Here is a 14,450-nt window from a genome sequence, read left to right as displayed (position 1 = left end):
CGTGCTGATCCACCCGATATCCGTGGATCGTCCCGATAATTGTAGTGTGGCTGACCGAGGGTTAAATATCGATCGTCCTGCATGCCCGTCTGATGCAATATCTGCAAGTTAAAATGTCGGCCGCATCGGGCAGTGTATGCCCAGCCGTGGTCGACAGACCAGTTCCATGGAAGGAACTGAGAAATGTCTCCTCCCCCAGGGGCGGAACTCAGATATCGGGGCAAATACACTGTGAGATGTCTCACAGTGCATGCTTGAGATATCTGCAGGCTGACAGGCTGCCAAATAAAATGTCTGGCGATCTGACAGACATTTTATCTGGCAATGTATGCACAACATTAGTAAAATATTTGACTAAGCTGTCACAGCCCTGGGGCTCTGTAATTTCCTACAACCCCCTTCAGCTTTTGGCCTGGACTAGAAAACAGGGAAAACAGTTCCGCAGAGAAACCAGACAGGAGGAAGCGTCATACTGCTAAAATATGTTACTACACCCATAGGGACTGATGCAGGGTTAAGGCCCCCATACATCAGCAATCTGAAAACCACAACTGAACAACAAATCTGCCAATCTTGAAAGGCCCATCTTTTTACTAGTAACGGTCTGCAAATCTGCTGATCATGTCCATACACTAGCAATCTACAGCCCCAATTAGGGGTGTGCACTGGCCACGCTTTGTGTTTTGGTTTTGGATCTGGATCTTTCTTCGTGTTTTGGCTCTGGACTGATTTTGCCCAAACCACCCTTCCAGGTTTTGGTTTTGGTTTTAGATCTGTATTTTTTTGGAAAAAAGCAGAAAAACAGCTAAAATCATGGAATTTTTTTTTTGTTCCTACGCTATTATTAACCTCAATAACATTAATTTCCACTCATTTCCAGTCTATTCTGAGCACCTCACACCTCACAATATTGTTTTTAGGCCAAAAGGTTACACCTAGATAGCTGGATGACTATGCTAAGCGTCACAAGTGGGCTGCACAAACACGTGGCCCATCTATTAGTGGCACTGCAGTGGCAGACAGGATGGCAGTTTGAAAAACTAGGCCCCAAAGAGTACATAATGCAAAGAAAAAAAAGAGGTGCAAGATGGAATTGTCCTTGGGCCCTCCCACCCACCCTTATGTTGTATTAACAGGACATGCACACTTTAACAAACCAAACATTTCAGCGCCAGGGTCTGCCACACGACTGTGGCTGAAATGATTGGTTCGTTTGGGCCCCCACAAAACAAGCTGGCAATTAATCTGTCCCTGCACAAACTGGCTCTACGGAGGCAAGATGTCGTCCTCATCCTCATCCACCGATTCCTCACCCTCTTCAGTGTTGTGTACATCCTCATCCTCACATAGTATTAATTCGTCCCCGCTGGAATCCACCACCACAGGTCCCTCTGTACTTTCTGGAGGCTGGTCTTCCCGGAAGAATTGATATATCTTCTCCACATTTTGTGGAAGTAACCTCCTACGCCTTTCGCTGACAAGGTTCCCAGCTGCACTAAAAACTCTTTCAGAGTACACACTGGAGGGGGGGCAACTTAGGTAAAATAGAGCCAGTTTGTACAGGGAGCTCCAAATTGCCTCTTTTTCCTGCTAGTACAGGTATGTACTGTCTGACATGCCTACTTGGATGCTGTCACTGATTTAATACTCCACCATTTTGTCAATGGTGACAGCATCATATGCAGTGACAGTAGACATGTCAGAAATTGTTGACAGGTCCTTCAGTCCAGACTAGATGTCCAAACTTGGTCCTGCCTGTCTGCATCACCGCCAGCGGGTTGGTTAGGATATCTTAGTTGTTTCCTGGCAGCCCCAGTTGTGGGAGAAAATGAAGAAGGAGCTGTTGCCGTGTTCTGCTTCAGCTGACAGTGTTTTCACCAGCAGGTCTTTGCACTTTTGCAGGCTTGTGTCCGCCGGAAAGATTGACACCACGTAGGCTTTAAACCTAGGATTGAGCACGGTGGCCAAAATGTAGTGGTCTGATTGCAACAGATTGACCACCCTCGAATCCTGCCAAAGCAAATGAAGGACTTCATCAACAAGTCCCACATACCTAGCGGAATCGTTCTGTCTTAGCTCCTCCTTCACTTTTTCCAGCTGCATCTGCAAAAGCCTGATGAGGGGAATGACCTCACTCAAGCTGGCAGTGTCTGAACTGATTTCACGTGTGGCAAGTTCGAAGGGCTGGAGAACCTTGCACAACACGGAAATCATTCTCCATTGTGATTGAGTCAGGTGCATACCCCCTCCTTTGCCTATGTCATAGGTGGATGTATAGGCTTGAATGGCCTTTTGCTGCTCCTCCATCCTCTGAAGCATATAGACGTTCCACCGCGTTACAACCTCTTGCTTCAGGTGATGGGAGGGCAGGTTCAAGAGTGTTTGCTGGCGTTCCAGTCTTCAGCACGCAGTTGCTGAATGGCAAAAGTTGGACGAAATTTTTCGGGCCACCCAAAGCGTCTCCTGCACTTTCTTTCCCTATTTTATCCTCCAAATTTTTGTCCTCCATTATTTTTATGGAGTGCATTATTTTTATGGAGTGAATAACCCCTGTAAAAACCATTTGGATGAAGGGCAGCGTACACCTCACAGGACAGCCCCTGTAAAACTTATTTGGATGAAGGACAGCTTAAACCACACAGGACAGCCCCTGTAAAAATTATTTGGATGAAGGGCAGCTTACACGACACAGGACAGCCCCTGTAAAAATTATTTGGATGAAGGGCAGTTTACACCACACAGGACATCCCCTCTAAAAATTATTTGGATGAAGGGTAGCTTACACCACACAGGACAGCCCCTGTAAAAATTATTTGGATGAAGAGCAGCGTACCCCTATACCACACAGGGCAGCCCCTGTAAAAATTATTTGGATGAAGGGGAGCGTATCCCTACACCACACAGGGCAGCCCCTGTAAAAATTATTTGGACTGAATATACGGCACAGGACAGCACCACTGGACTGGACTGATGCAGCAGAGCAGGTCACCCCCAGACTGATACAGCAGCACAGTACCACTGGACTGGACTGATAAAGCAGAGCAGGTCACCCCCAGCCCAGACTGATACAGCAGCACAGCACCACTGGACTGGACTGAAGGTCACCCCCAGCCCAGACTGATGCAGCAGCACAGCACCACTGGACTGGATTGATACAGCAGAGCAGGTTGATATGATACAGCAGAGCCACTTTCCCACAGACACTACACTACACGTCCTTTCACTACACTCTCCAGGACTAGAGTGGCGGGGCAGGATGCACACAATGTGCAAAGTCCGGGTCTCATGAGAATCCGACACCAGGATGATGACCTTTTGCCTCGTTCCGGGAACCGAGTCTGGCGGGAAAGCCCGAGCCGGACTCGGTTCCCTGCTCGGATCGGGGGGGTTCGGATTTCAAACCCGCTCGTCCCTAGCCCCAATCCATCTGTGAAATCTAACATGTTGGACAATCTGATTTAACAATTCCAATCACTTTTTGGTTGCAATCTGCGATCTGTGAAGCCCATACATTGCAGATCTTTATACACAATTAATTGCAAATTGCAGAATTGCCACAATCGATTGCTGATGTATGGGGGCCTTTACTTGCAATGCTGCTGCATGCATGCTTAGAAATAGATGTAGAATTTTGTCCATACTCAGAGATGGCCTGTGAAAGTACCGTCATCGCTATCACACAAATTTGCACCAGCCCTGAAATCAGATCTCTGTGCATACTCAGCTTCGCATAGTCTGCAATTTTACTGAGAGCGATGGCTTCTTTGCTGTTCTCCTGTGTCTCCTTACATCAGGGAGGATTCCTGGAGGCCTCACATGACCTTATAATTTTTTGGATACCTCTCACGCTTGTCACATGCCTGGGATGATTTCTTGCCAATGAGAGGATAGGCCACAGTTTACTTTAATTGTCATATCAATTATTATTTACAATAACGTAACAGCCAGAGAATTACAGCACTAAAACACCAGATCTGCAGATGGAAAATGTGAGTTCTGATGATATATGTAAAATGTTTTACTTTTATTAACCCACTTCCTCCTCCAAAGAGAGATTTTGTTCTGAAGTCAGCCTTGCAGTCTGTCAGAGTCTACAATCCGTAATTAGGTGTTCTCTACCTGTCCAAGCATGTATTTCTTGCCAGGAGACAGAACATGGGACCTTAGAAAGGGGTGAAATGTTCCTGGATTTATTATATCACAATAAATAAACTTTTGGCTCCGGACTTTGCTTGTAGTCTATAGAAGGGGATGCAATCGGGAAGCCGGCTGACATTATACCGAGAGCCGGCTTCCCGACTGTCATATCCCGGCGAGGGTGAAATGACCGGCGTGTAGATGTAGACGCCGCTCATTTCACCGATGCCGGGCGCCGCGAGCGGACAGCCGCGCGGGAGGGGGGAGGGTTAGGTTTAGGGCTCCCGGGGGGGGACTTAGGGTTAGGCACGAGAGCAAGAAGATTGAGCAAGTTAGAGATGAAAAGGTCTTGGATTAGGGTCACTTTGTTACAGACAGACCTGGAATTTCATAGCAAGCATGGGGGGAGGGGGTGTGAATGAGGTTAGGGGGGGTTCACATTAGTAATGGGGAGGGTTGGATTTGAGGTGAAGGGAATAAGAAGGGTTAATTCTGCTGGGTCAGAGAAGAAGGGGTGAGAGGTGAGAGAAAAGAGGTAAAAGGTGAGTCATGATGAGGCAGTAAAAAGCAGTAGAGGTAAACAGAGTGGGAGGATGAAAATAGGAGTAAGAAATGGAGAGAAGCGTGAATATCTGGGGAGGAAAGAGTAGTGTGGTTTGGTTTGTGAACGCAGAGCAAAGGTGTAATATGTAGATTGACAACGGTAGTGAAAATGTGACATATTGATTAAAAGAAAAAGAAGAAAAAAGAGTGGGGGTGAACCCTGGGTGGTGCACTGAGTATGCCGCATGGCGTATTGAGGCTAGGTGTATGAGGAGACATCTGTACTACAATGCTGCTAGTCTCTACGGGACAGGAAGATAAGTAGAACCATGGAGGATAAATACAGTGTACTGATGAATCTGGTGCAATAACCCAAACAATATTGAACAATGAAAATTATATAGTAAAAATATTCACAACTAGATGTTGCCTGCGGCTTCATCCACTTTGAAGTCATTTTTTTTATTTGAGGTGTTCTAGTTGTATTGCTTTGCATAGGGGCCCTGTTGTGGAAGTGGCCCACGTGACCAGTAGTGCTATACAGACTGGTGGCAGTAGCACCTTCACCCACCGCTCACACCAGTGTCACTGTTTGCCCTGTGCACAGACTGCTATGTTGTCTATCCTATTCAAGTGAATGTGGTGTTATGAGCCTTTGTGGCGGTTCATTACTGACGCGGATCCCGGCCGTTGCATGGTGGCTGGGATGCCGTTTCTCCCCGGCTGCACTGGTGCCTGATCCCGCAGGTTGCTAGGCAACCAGGATGCCAGGCAACCGCGGGGAATGCTGTTCCCAGCAGAGGCTAGCAGCCGGGATGCTGACTATGTGCTGCATCGCAGCTGCTATTAATTCTGTCAATTTAGGGGCTGATTCCTCTGCCTGCAATTTATTGGTACAGGCTTCAGTTAAAAGGCAGTCAGCTCCACTGTGCCATGCCAGTGATAGTTTATACTTCGGTGTGTCTAGCTGGTCCTGTTCCTGTCACTCTGTGTCCTGGAATATTTTGACTATCTGCATCTCAGTGCATAACGCTCCTGGTATTTCTAGCATATGCTTATTTTGATTATAGCCTTGTTTCCGTGGCTACTTATTATTGCTGTTCAGGCTCTGAGCAATGTTAACTCTGCTCATCCCTGCTGCATTTACCACCTGCAGGCTACTCCACAATTAGCCCTGCTCAGCGAACGTGTTTGCTTATATACGATTAACAGGTTGCCTCTGTCTAGCCCTGTGATTTATCTTTTGTGGCCCCACTTCCCTGGCTTGCTATTGAGGTCAGTCCTGCCTCAGTTATTTTTCTGTAGCCTCACTTTCCAGCATTTCCTGCGATCTTCTGATAATTGTATAAGCCTTTTAGTCCGGAAGGTTAAGACCTATGGCATCCAAAGTACCGGTGAGTGTACCCAACTCTAAGGGAACACCAGGCGGTTGTTATAGGCAGAAGCCCTTCCTAGTGTTATTCTAGGGGTCTTATACAAATTATTGAGGAGCATCATAACACGTGGGCCAAAGCACCTCTCCCCCACCTCTTTCCACCCATGCGCATGGTGCCACACCTATCTATTGCCTTGATGATGTCAATACATTTTGTTTTTGATATTGCCCAGCTTTAACTTAATGGATTGAGATGAAACAAAGTGCTGATTATTTCTAGGAGTTTCCACTAAAAAATTATGCAGTTTTCATGAAAATCGGTTCAGTAGTTTTTGCGCCAACTTGGAACATACTGATAGACACAACATTCTTATTATATTAATATAGATTATTTATTGATGCATCCTTAAAAAAACCTGTATGAGTTCCAAATAGGAACACACAAAGAATATACATTTATTACCTATAAAATATGGTAACATGTATAAAAATAAAAATATAGGTCTAAAGTCATGCAATTAATAAATAAATATTAAGGGGGAACCGGGATTATATACTAACTCCAGAACAGAGTGAGTCTCTCCAAATAGTTGGTATTACCAAGTCTGATGAAAGGAAAAGTACCTTTCTGAATGCCTCTCAAAAATCTGCTTTTATCAGGGAAAAGTGTTAGGCCGTTTTAAATATTGGGGTAAACCGTGGAAATGTATGCAACTCTCCTTTTATAAACTTTAATTTACCACAATGGATATTTCCTCGTCAAGTGTTTTGGATCCACACCTGCATCTCCCCCTGATAACCACCATGCAGCTCAGTATGGGGAGTCTGTGCACAGGTTTACTCCTTGAGAGAACTATATATATGCACCTGGTTTACTTGTTGCGATAACAGCAGTAGGTGTGCATGGTTTAGTCCTGGAGATAACAGCAGTAGGTGTGCATGGTTTAGTCCTGGAGATAACAGCAGTAGGTGTGCATGGTTTAGTCCTGGAGATAACAGCAGTAGGTGTGCATGGTTTAGTCCTGGAGATAACAGTAGTAGGTGTGCATGGTTTAGTCCTGGAGATAACAGTAGTAGGTGTGCATGGTATAGTCCTGGAGATAACAGCAGTAGGTGTGCATGGTTTAGTCCTGGAGATAGTAGTAGGTGTGCATGGTTTAGTCCTGGAGATAACAGCATTAGGTGTGCGTGGGTTAGTCCTGGAGATAACAGTAGTAGGTGTGCATGGTTTAGTCCTGGAGATAACAGTAGTAGGTATGTATGGTTTAGTCCTGGAGATAACAGCAGTAGGTGTGCATGGTTTAGTCCTGGAGATAACAGTAGTAGGTATGTATGGTTTAGTCCTGGAGATAACAGCAGTAGGTGTGTATGGTTTAGTCCTGGAGATAACAGCAGTAGGTGTGTATGGTTTAGTCCTGGAGATAACAGTAGTAGGTGTGCATGGTATAGTCCTGGAGATAACAGCAGTAGGTGTGCATGGTTTAGTCCTGGAGATAACAGCAGTAGGTGTGCATGGTTTATTCCTGGAGATAACAGCAGTAGGTGTGCATGGTTTAGTCCTGGAGATAACAGCAGTAGGTGTGCATGGTTTAGTCCTGGAGATAGTAGTAGGTGTGCATGGTTTAGTCCTGGAGATAACAGCATTAGGTGTGCATGGGTTAGTCCTGGAGATAACAGTAGTAGGTGTGCATGGTTTAGTCCTGGAGATAACAGTAGTAGGTATGTATGGTTTAGTCCTGGAGATAACAGTAGTAGGTGTGTATGGTTTAGTCCTGGAGATAACAGTAGTAGGTGTGCATGGTTTAGTCCTGGAGATAACAGCAGTAGGTGTGTATGTTTAGTCCTGGAGATAACAGTAGTAGGTGTGTATGGTTTAGTCCTGGAGATAACAGCAGTAGGTGTGCATGGTTTAGTCCTGGATATAACAGCAGTAGGTGTGCATGGTTTAGTCCTGGAGATAACAGCAGTAGGTGTGCATGGTTTAGTCCTGGAGATAACAGCAGTAGGTGTGTATGTTTAGTCCTGGAGATAACAGTAGTAGGTGTGTATGGTTTAGTCCTGGAGATAACAGTAGTAGGTATGTATGGTTTAGTCCTGGAGATAACAGCAGTAGGTGTGCATGGTTTAGTCCTGGAGATAACAGCAGTAGGTGTGCATGGTTTAGTCCTGGAGATAACAGCATTAGGTGTGCATGGTTTAGTCCTGGAGATAACAGTAGTAGGTGTGCATGGTTTAGTCCTGGAGATAACAGCATTAGGTGTGTATGGTTTAGTCCTGGAGATAACAGTAGTAGGTGTGTATGGTTTAGTCCTGGAGATAACAGTAGTAGGTGTGCATGGTATAGTCCTGGAGATAACAGCAGTAGGTGTGCATGGTTTAGTCCTAGAGATAGTAGTAGGTGTGCATGGTTTAGTCCTGGAGATAACAGCAGTAGGTGTGCATGGTTTAGTCCTGGAGATAACAGCAGTAGGTGTGCATGGTTTAGTCCTGGAGATAACAGCAGTAGGTGTGCATGGTTTAGTCCTGGAGATAGTAGTAGGTGTGCATGGTTTAGTCCTGGAGATAACAGCATTAGGTGTGCATGGGTTAGTCCTGGAGATAACAGTAATAGGTGTGCATGGTTTAGTCCTGGAGATAACAGCAGTAGGTGTGTATGTTTAGTCCTGGAGATAACAGTAGTAGGTGTGTATGGTTTAGTCCTGGAGATAACAGCAGTAGGTGTGCATGGTTTAGTCCTGGATATAACAGCAGTAGGTGTGCATGGTTTAGTCCTGGAGATTACAGCAGTAGGTGTGCATGGTTTAGTCCTGGAGATAACAGCAGTAGGTGTGCATGGTTTAGTCCTGGAGATAACAGCATTAGGTGTGCATGGTTTAGTCCTGGAGATAACAGTAGTAGGTGTGCATGGTTTAGTCCTGGAGATAACAGCATTAGGTGTGTATGGTTTAGTCCTGGAGATAACAGTAGTAGGTGTGTATGGTTTAGTCCTGGAGATAACAGCAGTAGGTGTGCATGGTTTAGTCCTGGAGATAACAGCATTAGGTGTGTATGGTTTAGTCCTGGAGATAACAGTAGTAGGTGTGCATGGTTTAGTCCTGGAGATAACAGCAGTAGGTGTGCATGGTTTAGTCCTGGAGATAACAGCATTAAGTGTGTATGGTTTAGTCCTGGAGATAACAGTAGTAGGTGTGTATGGTTTAGTCCTGGAGATAACAGCAGTAGGTGTGCATGGTTTAGTCCTGGAGATAACAGCAGTAGGTGTGTATGGTTTAGTCCTGGAGATAACAGTAGTAGGTGTGTATGGTTTAGTCCTGGAGATAACAGCATTAGGTGTGTATGGTTTAGTCCTGGAGATAACAGTAGTAGGTGTGTATGGTTTAGTCCTGGAGATAACAGTAGTAGGTGTGCATGGGTTAGTCCTGGAGATAACAGTAGTAGGTGTGCATGGTTTAGTCCTGGAGATAACAGTAGTAGGTGTGCATGGTTTAGTCCTGGAGATAACAGCAGTAGGTGTGTATGTTTAGTCCTGGAAATAACAGCAGTAGGTGTGCATGGTTTAGTCCTCGATATAACAGTAGTAGGCTCAGGAATAAAGGTGCTAATAACTAATAAACTCACATTTACCATGTAAAAGGAAAATAGAACATGATGCAAAGATGAATTTAAAGTATTAATTAAGTTGAAATAAGAAATATGCTTTATTGCTAAGGACAGATTGCATCTATCAGTTTAAAAATGGGAATAGTTTGCAGTAGCCATAAAACAGTCATTCAGAAGGGGCAGGCAATCATCATCATCAATTCTTCTTTTGCACAACCTCACATGATTCACCTCTTCACAGGCACACGTGATTTTTTTCTTGTGGTCTTCATGGTATGCATTTTGCATGACTTTTTCTTTACTGTACTTTGGCCACACTTACACCCATCCCATCCCCCTTAGTGCAAGGAGTCATATGCGCAAAATGCATCTCAGTCTGCATGGAAAAGGATGTGTAAGAATGTTTGGTTAGCATGCAGAGTTTAAAAAACTAAATTTTCATGCTACAAAAAGCCAAATATGCATGTACTGTATGTTCAACTTAACATGAGCCCCAAACCATTTTCAAAAACCACAAGAACAACAGCGCCACCTAGAGGATCTAAACATAAAAAAACTAAATATATTTGCACATCTTGATATTTTTTTCCCTTTTACAGTGTATTTATTGTTAGTTAAACCAACATGAATGAAAATGCAGCTCAGCCGTTTTCTAGGAACCAATGACAGCAAGATCGTTCCTTGCTAAGTATCTCCTAGGCACCTATGTGTACCCTTACACACTGCCTCTAGTGGTGAGATCAGGAAGGTGCAGTCACGCCACAGACTACATGCTGCCTTAACAAATTAATGGGGCCAATAGCTGATTACACGTCTCCGATATAAATCACTGCAAGCAAGGAGAGAAAAATGAGTACAAAGTTTTTCTTTGTGTTTCATAATTTATCAAGGGAAGTGGCACATTAATAAACAGGTCTCCCCAGAGGTGGGTGGCTAACAGAGATAAATATGGCTGCCAGCGCTGTCCTGCTTTCGCCAGCTAATGGAGCAAAGACTTGGGAGAAATGCAAGCAAAACACATTGAAATACTTTGCCTCCAAATCTTGTGTCATTTTTCATCCCACATGGGATAATTATAGCCATGGCAGCGAATTCTGTGTTCATTACACACAGTAACAGAGCTGGGGAGAGTAATTACAGCCCAGCTTCTATTCATTGTGGCAGACTGTTTATTGAGGCAACTTTGTGGCTTGGATTTAAACATGTAAGTGGGCTTTATCCACTTTCTATCCTAATCAGCGTTTAATAGTACGCTGCCCAGTACAATGTACAAGCTGCAGATTATCAGTAAATATACATCTGGAAATATACTGGGAATGGAGTCTGCACAGGAACACACCAGCAAAGTATGTGTGGGAACACATGGGGAGCAGAGTCTGTGCGGGAACACTTGAGGAACTGCGTCTGTGCGGGACAACACGGGGAGTGGAGGGTTGATCCTATTTCCCCTTCATCTAAGGGACCCAGAGGTGACGTTGAGTGAGGGCAGAAGTGCGGTTCCATGCCCTGACAGCGCTGTTTATCTGTCTCAGCTGTAGTATCTGGCCACCAATTGTAGAAATTTGTACCTTTGTGGCCTCACTACACTCCCCACGCTTCGGGCACCGTGGCGAGCGAAACATAACCAGGGGAGGTTGAGCATCGCCGGCCGCCGCCCAGGTCAGTGTGGTCCGGAATAGTGTACAAAATGTAGATCGCAATCAACTGGTCGACCGCGGACACGCAACCAATCGATCAATGTGGACGTCCGGGAGCAGCCAGCAGCAGCCAATAGAGTCAAGCAGATTCTTATTGGCTGCTGCACCCAGGGCCAGCGCCATGTTGGAGAGGCCTACTCTATTTGCTCTTCGCTCGCTGAGATTTTGTTACCAGCGAGCGACTGGCAGCTCCTTCCCTGCAGTGGCAGTCGGTGGCTGGAGCTCACTCCTGAGCTCCACCTTCTGGCTCACGCAGTGAGTGAAGGGAGAGACATCATGACTCTCTCCCATAGTGCTGTGGGGGAGGAGCAGTAGGATGGCGGGCGCAGGAGTGGGGATTCAGGTAAGTATAGTGTTTTGTGCAAGGGGCACTACTACTGGGGGCACTGTGTAAGGGTCACTACTACTGGGGTCATTGCACAAGGGGCACTACCACTGGAGGCACTGCATAAAGGGCACTACTACTGGGGTCATTGCATAAGGGACACTACTACAGGGAACATTGCATAAGGGGCACTACTACAGGGGGCACTGCATAATGGGCACTACTACTGGGGCACTGCATAATGAGCACTACTACAGGGGGCATTGCATAAGGGGCACTACTACAGTGGGCATTGCATAAGGGGCATGACTACTGGGGGCACTGCATAAAGGGCACTACTACAGAGGGCATTGCATAAGGGGCACTACTACTAGGAGCATTGCTTAAGGGGCACTATTACTAAGGGCATTGCATAAGGGGCACTACTACTAGGGGCATTGCATAAGGGGCACTACTACTAGGGGCATTGCATAACGTGCATTACTACTAGGGGCACTTCATAAGGGGCACTACTACTGGGGACATTAAGGTGCATATGGAATTGAAAGGAATGTTCCCAGAGTGACGAGAAATGGTGGCGTGTTATGTTGACATTTTTTGATGCACGCGCCTTCGGCGCATATACACAGTTGGGGGCGGTCACCATTTTTCATCTTTCCCTAGGCGCCAAAGATCCTAGTTACGCCACTGCTCGCCACAGGTTACTATTCCCACTCTATGTCCATGAGGATAGTGACTTATCATGTCAGGGTCCTGCAGCTGAAGGAGATCTAGCCGCAGAGCAGGAACAAACGGGGGAACTGAGTCTGCACGGGAACACACGGGGAGCGGATGCGGAGTATGCACAGGAAGATACGGGGAGCTGAGTCTGAGCAGGAACACATGGGGAGCAGAGTTTGTGCAGGAACAGATGGGGAAGATGTATCAAACCTTAGAGAGAAATAAAGTGGAGAAGTTGCCAATAGCTACCAATCAGCCTCTACCTATAATTTATTTAACACAATCTAGTTAGAAGCTGATTAATTGCTATAAGCAACTTCTCTCTATATATAATTTTTGAAATAGCCCCCCAGGGAGTGGAGTCTGCATTGGTAGACAGTCACACAGGGATCAGAATCTGTGCAGGAGCACACAGGGATTGGAACCTCTGCGGGAACACACAAGGAGCGGAATCTGTGCAGAAACACACAGGGAGTGGAATTCGTGCAGGAACACACAAGGCCCCCCATGTATCAACGATGCACAACCCGTCTAGCATTCACTAAAGGGGTTATGCCAGGTTTCTGGATTTAACAAATAGCGGTAATCTAAGATTACCACTGTTTGTCAAACATTGCTCTCGCCATCTTTAGATGGCAAAACATTGCGGGCACCATTACTGGCAATGGAGACCCAGAGGTGCCTTTCCGGCTTCAGCGAAGCCTTCCAGGTACTGCTGGGTCCCCGTGTAATGCACATTTGCAGACGGACCAGCAGCCCAGCAGAGGTCCTCGCCGAGGACTTCACGGGACCTCGCCGGATATTGTATCACAGAGATATGAAAAATTTCACTGGTGTTTAATATCATTGATAAATGAGGGCCAAGGATTGGAACCTCTGCGCCTGCGGGAACACTAGTTCCCTGTGAATTGATTGATTAAATATAGATTCTGGCCGCAAAATGTAGCCACTCCCTCTTCTGTGTGTAGATACCAAGTACTATTAATGTATGCAATCAGTAGCTGGATAGAACTAATCCTTTCATAGAGGCTTTTGTATTAATAATTGCGGCACTGCTGCAATTATTAATGGTCTGTCTCGCAAGAGACTTTTTGAAATTTTTTTAAAAAATGCCCGGCTATGTACTAACTGTAACTCTCAGGGACCGTGGTAGCAATAACTGCTGTCCCTTCAAGTTACATCTCTGGCATATTGGATTAGTCTTTTCCATTTGACTCCTCCGGGGAAATCTGACACAGAGCATGCACACAGTGGGGATGATTCAGCATTGGATGGAATTGCAAAGCTGCATGCAGCCATTTGCAATTCCGTCCTTGCTAATATGCAAATAGTGCAGGAGGTATATGATACCTCCTGTTGCATTTGTGATCCCAGCACTGCGACCGAGATTGCAGACTGGGATCACCATTGCAACCATCGGTGAGCGATGGTTGCAATGGTGGACCGTGCCGGGCCGCTGGCCAGCTGAGTAAGCCAACGTCGACGCAGTCCCTGGCGTTGTCACTCCCAGAAAATGGGGCGTACAAGTCCCTGTTTTCGGGAATGCCGGCTACCCCCGCACCGCCCCTTAAATGCCTCTGCCTGTCAATCAGGCAGAGGCATCAAAGGGGTTGTGTGGGATTACACAGGACCCATTCTGCACACTCGCAGAATGGGTCCTGCGCATGCGCAGATTCCCGCTTATCGGGCATTTGCGTTCAATGCTGATTCAGCCCCAGTGTCAGTTTCGGGAGCCGGCTAGAGGCTGTGGGAGAGGGATAGTAAGATCTCTCAACTGTGAATATGCCTCTATAGGCATAAATTATGAAAAATTAACTTGATAAATAGGCCCCATAGTCAGAGATTTGATCAGATAAAGAAAGCTTGGAGAGAGATAAAGTACCAACCAATCAGCTCCTAACTGTCATTTTTCAAACACAGCCTGTAAAATGACAGAAGCTAATTGATTGGTACTTTGTTTCTTTCCAAGCTCTGAGAAATGCCTGCCTTCTGTATTGAACCCATTATGGAAACTACTTATCTCTAGGTACTATGGATAAATGTCAATATTACA

General features: G+C 45.8%; 1 protein-coding gene across 1 annotated transcript in view; it reads left to right on the top strand.

Moving 5' to 3' along the window:
• Nucleotides 1-14,450, top strand: part of GLI2 (GLI family zinc finger 2) — a 240,405-nt gene that overhangs the window by 201,027 nt on the left and 24,928 nt on the right. The gene's annotated exons all lie outside the window — the stretch shown is intronic.

Source organism: Taudactylus pleione, unplaced genomic scaffold, assembly GCF_031769625.1.
Source record: "Taudactylus pleione unplaced genomic scaffold, aTauple2 ptg000138l, whole genome shotgun sequence".
NCBI classification, from domain to species: Eukaryota; Metazoa; Chordata; class Amphibia; order Anura; family Myobatrachidae; genus Taudactylus; species Taudactylus pleione.
Note: the sequence above shows the minus strand (reverse complement) of the source record. Positions and strands in the feature narration are given on the sequence as shown.